Source organism: Equus caballus, chromosome 26, assembly GCF_041296265.1.
Source record: "Equus caballus isolate H_3958 breed thoroughbred chromosome 26, TB-T2T, whole genome shotgun sequence".
NCBI lineage: Eukaryota > Metazoa > Chordata > Mammalia > Perissodactyla > Equidae > Equus > Equus caballus.
The window spans coordinates 7,501-15,000 of record NC_091709.1 but is presented as its reverse complement, the minus strand read 5'-3'; positions in this window follow the sequence as shown (position 1 = coordinate 15,000).

Sequence of the window (7,500 nt, the reverse complement as noted above, 5' to 3'; positions counted from 1 at the left end):
GTTAGGGTTAGGGTTAGGGTTAGGGTTAGGGTTAGGGTTAGGGTTAGGGTTAGGGTTAGGGTTAGGGTTAGGGTTAGGGTTAGGGTTAGGGTTAGGGTTAGGGTTAGGGTTAGGGTTAGGGTTAGGGTTAGGGTTAGGGTTAGGGTTAGGGTTAGGGTTAGGGTTAGGGTTAGGGTTAGGGTTAGGGTTAGGGTTAGGGTTAGGGTTAGGGTTAGGGTTAGGGTTAGGGTTAGGGTTAGGGTTAGGGTTAGGGTTAGGGTTAGGGTTAGGGTTAGGGTTAGGGTTAGGGTTAGGGTTAGGGTTAGGGTTAGGGTTAGGGTTAGGGTTAGGGTTAGGGTTAGGGTTAGGGTTAGGGTTAGGGTTAGGGTTAGGGTTAGGGTTAGGGTTAGGGTTAGGGTTAGGGTTAGGGTTAGGGTTAGGGTTAGGGTTAGGGTTAGGGTTAGGGTTAGGGTTAGGGTTAGGGTTAGGGTTAGGGTTAGGGTTAGGGTTAGGGTTAGGGTTAGGGTTAGGGTTAGGGTTAGGGTTAGGGTTAGGGTTAGGGTTAGGGTTAGGGTTAGGGTTAGGGTTAGGGTTAGGGTTAGGGTTAGGGTTAGGGTTAGGGTTAGGGTTAGGGTTAGGGTTAGGGTTAGGGTTAGGGTTAGGGTTAGGGTTAGGGTTAGGGTTAGGGTTAGGGTTAGGGTTAGGGTTAGGGTTAGGGTTAGGGTTAGGGTTAGGGTTAGGGTTAGGGTTAGGGTTAGGGTTAGGGTTAGGGTTAGGGTTAGGGTTAGGGTTAGGGTTAGGGTTAGGGTTAGGGTTAGGGTTAGGGTTAGGGTTAGGGTTAGGGTTAGGGTTAGGGTTAGGGTTAGGGTTAGGGTTAGGGTTAGGGTTAGGGTTAGGGTTAGGGTTAGGGTTAGGGTTAGGGTTAGGGTTAGGGTTAGGGTTAGGGTTAGGGTTAGGGTTAGGGTTAGGGTTAGGGTTAGGGTTAGGGTTAGGGTTAGGGTTAGGGTTAGGGTTAGGGTTAGGGTTAGGGTTAGGGTTAGGGTTAGGGTTAGGGTTAGGGTTAGGGTTAGGGTTAGGGTTAGGGTTAGGGTTAGGGTTAGGGTTAGGGTTAGGGTTAGGGTTAGGGTTAGGGTTAGGGTTAGGGTTAGGGTTAGGGTTAGGGTTAGGGTTAGGGTTAGGGTTAGGGTTAGGGTTAGGGTTAGGGTTAGGGTTAGGGTTAGGGTTAGGGTTAGGGTTAGGGTTAGGGTTAGGGTTAGGGTTAGGGTTAGGGTTAGGGTTAGGGTTAGGGTTAGGGTTAGGGTTAGGGTTAGGGTTAGGGTTAGGGTTAGGGTTAGGGTTAGGGTTAGGGTTAGGGTTAGGGTTAGGGTTAGGGTTAGGGTTAGGGTTAGGGTTAGGGTTAGGGTTAGGGTTAGGGTTAGGGTTAGGGTTAGGGTTAGGGTTAGGGTTAGGGTTAGGGTTAGGGTTAGGGTTAGGGTTAGGGTTAGGGTTAGGGTTAGGGTTAGGGTTAGGGTTAGGGTTAGGGTTAGGGTTAGGGTTAGGGTTAGGGTTAGGGTTAGGGTTAGGGTTAGGGTTAGGGTTAGGGTTAGGGTTAGGGTTAGGGTTAGGGTTAGGGTTAGGGTTAGGGTTAGGGTTAGGGTTAGGGTTAGGGTTAGGGTTAGGGTTAGGGTTAGGGTTAGGGTTAGGGTTAGGGTTAGGGTTAGGGTTAGGGTTAGGGTTAGGTTAGGGTTAGGGTTAGGGTTAGGGTTAGGGTTAGGGTTAGGGTTAGGGTTAGGGTTAGGGTTAGGGTTAGGGTTAGGGTTAGGGTTAGGGTTAGGGTTAGGGTTAGGGTTAGGGTTAGGGTTAGGGTTAGGGTTAGGGTTAGGGTTAGGGTTAGGGTTAGGGTTAGGGTTAGGGTTAGGGTTAGGGTTAGGGTTAGGGTTAGGGTTAGGGTTAGGGTTAGGGTTAGGGTTAGGGTTAGGGTTAGGGTTAGGGTTAGGGTTAGGGTTAGGGTTAGGGTTAGGGTTAGGGTTAGGGTTAGGGTTAGGGTTAGGGTTAGGGTTAGGGTTAGGGTTAGGGTTAGGGTTAGGGTTAGGGTTAGGGTTAGGGTTAGGGTTAGGGTTAGGGTTAGGGTTAGGGTTAGGGTTAGGGTTAGGTTAGGGTTAGGGTTAGGGTTAGGGTTAGGGTTAGGGTTAGGGTTAGGGTTAGGGTTAGGGTTAGGGTTAGGGTTAGGGTTAGGGTTAGGGTTAGGGTTAGGGTTAGGGTTAGGGTTAGGGTTAGGGTTAGGGTTAGGGTTAGGGTTAGGGTTAGGGTTAGGGTTAGGGTTAGGGTTAGGGTTAGGGTTAGGGTTAGGGTTAGGGTTAGGTTAGGGTTAGGGTTAGGGTTAGGGTTAGGGTTAGGGTTAGGGTTAGGGTTAGGGTTAGGGTTAGGGTTAGGGTTAGGGTTAGGGTTAGGGTTAGGGTTAGGGTTAGGGTTAGGGTTAGGGTTAGGGTTAGGGTTAGGGTTAGGGTTAGGGTTAGGGTTAGGGTTAGGGTTAGGGTTAGGGTTAGGGTTAGGGTTAGGGTTAGGGTTAGGGTTAGGGTTAGGGTTAGGGTTAGGGTTAGGGTTAGGGTTAGGGTTAGGGTTAGGGTTAGGGTTAGGGTTAGGGTTAGGGTTAGGGTTAGGGTTAGGGTTAGGGTTAGGGTTAGGGTTAGGGTTAGGGTTAGGGTTAGGGTTAGGGTTAGGGTTAGGGTTAGGGTTAGGGTTAGGGTTAGGGTTAGGGTTAGGGTTAGGGTTAGGGTTAGGGTTAGGGTTAGGGTTAGGGTTAGGGTTAGGGTTAGGGTTAGGGTTAGGGTTAGGGTTAGGGTTAGGGTTAGGGTTAGGGTTAGGGTTAGGGTTAGGGTTAGGGTTAGGGTTAGGGTTAGGGTTAGGGTTAGGGTTAGGGTTAGGGTTAGGGTTAGGGTTAGGGTTAGGGTTAGGGTTAGGGTTAGGGTTAGGGTTAGGGTTAGGGTTAGGGTTAGGGTTAGGGTTAGGGTTAGGGTTAGGGTTAGGGTTAGGGTTAGGGTTAGGGTTAGGGTTAGGGTTAGGGTTAGGGTTAGGGTTAGGGTTAGGGTTAGGGTTAGGGTTAGGGTTAGGGTTAGGGTTAGGGTTAGGGTTAGGGTTAGGGTTAGGGTTAGGGTTAGGGTTAGGGTTAGGGTTAGGGTTAGGGTTAGGGTTAGGGTTAGGGTTAGGGTTAGGGTTAGGGTTAGGGTTAGGGTTAGGGTTAGGGTTAGGGTTAGGGTTAGGGTTAGGGTTAGGGTTAGGGTTAGGGTTAGGGTTAGGGTTAGGGTTAGGGTTAGGGTTAGGGTTAGGGTTAGGGTTAGGGTTAGGGTTAGGGTTAGGGTTAGGGTTAGGGTTAGGGTTAGGGTTAGGTTAGGGTTAGGGTTAGGGTTAGGGTTAGGGTTAGGGTTAGGGTTAGGGTTAGGGTTAGGGTTAGGGTTAGGGTTAGGGTTAGGGTTAGGGTTAGGGTTAGGGTTAGGGTTAGGGTTAGGGTTAGGGTTAGGGTTAGGGTTAGGGTTAGGGTTAGGGTTAGGGTTAGGGTTAGGGTTAGGGTTAGGGTTAGGGTTAGGGTTAGGGTTAGGGTTAGGGTTAGGGTTAGGGTTAGGGTTAGGGTTAGGGTTAGGGTTAGGGTTAGGGTTAGGGTTAGGGTTAGGGTTAGGGTTAGGGTTAGGGTTAGGGTTAGGGTTAGGGTTAGGGTTAGGGTTAGGGTTAGGGTTAGGGTTAGGGTTAGGGTTAGGGTTAGGGTTAGGGTTAGGGTTAGGGTTAGGGTTAGGGTTAGGGTTAGGGTTAGGGTTAGGGTTAGGGTTAGGGTTAGGGTTAGGGTTAGGGTTAGGGTTAGGGTTAGGGTTAGGGTTAGGGTTAGGGTTAGGGTTAGGGTTAGGGTTAGGGTTAGGGTTAGGGTTAGGGTTAGGGTTAGGGTTAGGGTTAGGGTTAGGGTTAGGGTTAGGGTTAGGGTTAGGGTTAGGGTTAGGGTTAGGGTTAGGGTTAGGGTTAGGGTTAGGGTTAGGGTTAGGGTTAGGGTTAGGGTTAGGGTTAGGGTTAGGGTTAGGGTTAGGGTTAGGGTTAGGGTTAGGGTTAGGGTTAGGGTTAGGGTTAGGGTTAGGGTTAGGGTTAGGGTTAGGGTTAGGGTTAGGGTTAGGGTTAGGGTTAGGGTTAGGGTTAGGGTTAGGGTTAGGGTTAGGGTTAGGGTTAGGGTTAGGGTTAGGGTTAGGGTTAGGGTTAGGGTTAGGGTTAGGGTTAGGGTTAGGGTTAGGGTTAGGGTTAGGGTTAGGGTTAGGGTTAGGGTTAGGGTTAGGGTTAGGGTTAGGGTTAGGGTTAGGGTTAGGGTTAGGGTTAGGGTTAGGGTTAGGGTTAGGGTTAGGGTTAGGGTTAGGGTTAGGGTTAGGGTTAGGGTTAGGGTTAGGGTTAGGGTTAGGGTTAGGGTTAGGGTTAGGGTTAGGGTTAGGGTTAGGGTTAGGGTTAGGGTTAGGGTTAGGGTTAGGGTTAGGGTTAGGGTTAGGGTTAGGGTTAGGGTTAGGGTTAGGGTTAGGGTTAGGGTTAGGGTTAGGGTTAGGGTTAGGGTTAGGGTTAGGGTTAGGGTTAGGGTTAGGGTTAGGGTTAGGGTTAGGGTTAGGGTTAGGGTTAGGGTTAGGGTTAGGGTTAGGGTTAGGGTTAGGGTTAGGGTTAGGGTTAGGGTTAGGGTTAGGGTTAGGGTTAGGGTTAGGGTTAGGGTTAGGGTTAGGGTTAGGGTTAGGGTTAGGGTTAGGGTTAGGGTTAGGGTTAGGGTTAGGGTTAGGGTTAGGGTTAGGGTTAGGGTTAGGGTTAGGGTTAGGGTTAGGGTTAGGGTTAGGGTTAGGGTTAGGGTTAGGGTTAGGGTTAGGGTTAGGGTTAGGGTTAGGGTTAGGGTTAGGGTTAGGGTTAGGGTTAGGGTTAGGGTTAGGGTTAGGGTTAGGGTTAGGGTTAGGGTTAGGGTTAGGGTTAGGGTTAGGGTTAGGGTTAGGGTTAGGGTTAGGGTTAGGGTTAGGGTTAGGGTTAGGGTTAGGGTTAGGGTTAGGGTTAGGGTTAGGGTTAGGGTTAGGGTTAGGGTTAGGGTTAGGGTTAGGGTTAGGGTTAGGGTTAGGGTTAGGGTTAGGGTTAGGGTTAGGGTTAGGGTTAGGGTTAGGGTTAGGGTTAGGGTTAGGGTTAGGGTTAGGGTTAGGGTTAGGGTTAGGGTTAGGGTTAGGGTTAGGGTTAGGGTTAGGGTTAGGGTTAGGGTTAGGGTTAGGGTTAGGGTTAGGGTTAGGGTTAGGGTTAGGGTTAGGGTTAGGGTTAGGGTTAGGGTTAGGGTTAGGGTTAGGGTTAGGGTTAGGGTTAGGGTTAGGGTTAGGGTTAGGGTTAGGGTTAGGGTTAGGGTTAGGGTTAGGGTTAGGGTTAGGGTTAGGGTTAGGGTTAGGGTTAGGGTTAGGGTTAGGGTTAGGGTTAGGGTTAGGGTTAGGGTTAGGGTTAGGGTTAGGGTTAGGGTTAGGGTTAGGGTTAGGGTTAGGGTTAGGGTTAGGGTTAGGGTTAGGGTTAGGGTTAGGGTTAGGGTTAGGGTTAGGGTTAGGGTTAGGGTTAGGGTTAGGGTTAGGGTTAGGGTTAGGGTTAGGGTTAGGGTTAGGGTTAGGGTTAGGGTTAGGGTTAGGGTTAGGGTTAGGGTTAGGGTTAGGGTTAGGGTTAGGGTTAGGGTTAGGGTTAGGGTTAGGGTTAGGGTTAGGGTTAGGTTAGGGTTAGGGTTAGGGTTAGGGTTAGGGTTAGGGTTAGGGTTAGGGTTAGGGTTAGGGTTAGGGTTAGGGTTAGGGTTAGGGTTAGGGTTAGGGTTAGGGTTAGGGTTAGGGTTAGGGTTAGGGTTAGGGTTAGGGTTAGGGTTAGGGTTAGGGTTAGGGTTAGGGTTAGGGTTAGGGTTAGGGTTAGGGTTAGGGTTAGGGTTAGGGTTAGGGTTAGGGTTAGGGTTAGGGTTAGGGTTAGGGTTAGGGTTAGGGTTAGGGTTAGGGTTAGGGTTAGGGTTAGGGTTAGGGTTAGGGTTAGGGTTAGGGTTAGGGTTAGGGTTAGGGTTAGGGTTAGGGTTAGGGTTAGGGTTAGGGTTAGGGTTAGGGTTAGGGTTAGGGTTAGGGTTAGGGTTAGGGTTAGGGTTAGGGTTAGGGTTAGGGTTAGGGTTAGGGTTAGGGTTAGGGTTAGGGTTAGGGTTAGGGTTAGGGTTAGGGTTAGGGTTAGGGTTAGGGTTAGGGTTAGGGTTAGGGTTAGGGTTAGGGTTAGGGTTAGGGTTAGGTTAGGGTTAGGGTTAGGGTTAGGGTTAGGGTTAGGGTTAGGGTTAGGGTTAGGGTTAGGGTTAGGGTTAGGGTTAGGGTTAGGGTTAGGGTTAGGGTTAGGGTTAGGGTTAGGGTTAGGGTTAGGGTTAGGGTTAGGGTTAGGGTTAGGGTTAGGGTTAGGGTTAGGGTTAGGGTTAGGGTTAGGGTTAGGGTTAGGGTTAGGGTTAGGTTAGGGTTAGGGTTAGGGTTAGGGTTAGGGTTAGGGTTAGGGTTAGGGTTAGGGTTAGGGTTAGGGTTAGGGTTAGGGTTAGGGTTAGGGTTAGGGTTAGGGTTAGGGTTAGGGTTAGGGTTAGGGTTAGGGTTAGGGTTAGGGTTAGGGTTAGGGTTAGGGTTAGGGTTAGGGTTAGGGTTAGGGTTAGGGTTAGGGTTAGGGTTAGGGTTAGGGTTAGGGTTAGGGTTAGGGTTAGGGTTAGGGTTAGGGTTAGGGTTAGGGTTAGGGTTAGGGTTAGGGTTAGGGTTAGGGTTAGGGTTAGGGTTAGTTAGGTTAGGGTTAGGGTTAGGGTTAGGGTTAGGGTTAGGGTTAGGGTTAGGGTTAGGGTTAGGGTTAGGGTTAGGGTTAGGGTTAGGGTTAGGGTTAGGGTTAGGGTTAGGGTTAGGGTTAGGGTTAGGGTTAGGGTTAGGGTTAGGGTTAGGGTTAGGGTTAGGGTTAGGGTTAGGGTTAGGGTTAGGGTTAGGGTTAGGGTTAGGGTTAGGGTTAGGGTTAGGGTTAGGGTTAGGGTTAGGGTTAGGGTTAGGGTTAGGGTTAGGGTTAGGGTTAGGGTTAGGGTTAGGGTTAGGGTTAGGGTTAGGGTTAGGGTTAGGGTTAGGGTTAGGGTTAGGGTTAGGGTTAGGGTTAGGGTTAGGGTTAGGGTTAGGGTTAGGGTTAGGGTTAGGGTTAGGGTTAGGGTTAGGGTTAGGGTTAGGGTTAGGGTTAGGGTTAGGGTTAGGGTTAGGGTTAGGGTTAGGGTTAGGGTTAGGGTTAGGGTTAGGGTTAGGGTTAGGGTTAGGGTTAGGGTTAGGGTTAGGGTTAGGGTTAGGGTTAGGGTTAGGGTTAGGGTTAGGGTTAGGGTTAGGGTTAGGGTTAGGGTTAGGGTTAGGGTTAGGGTTAGGGTTAGGGTTAGGGTTAGGGTTAGGGTTAGGGTTAGGGTTAGGGTTAGGGTTAGGGTTAGGGTTAGGGTTAGGGTTAGGGTTAGGGTTAGGGTTAGGGTTAGGGTTAGGGTTAGGGTTAGGGTTAGGGTTAGGGTTA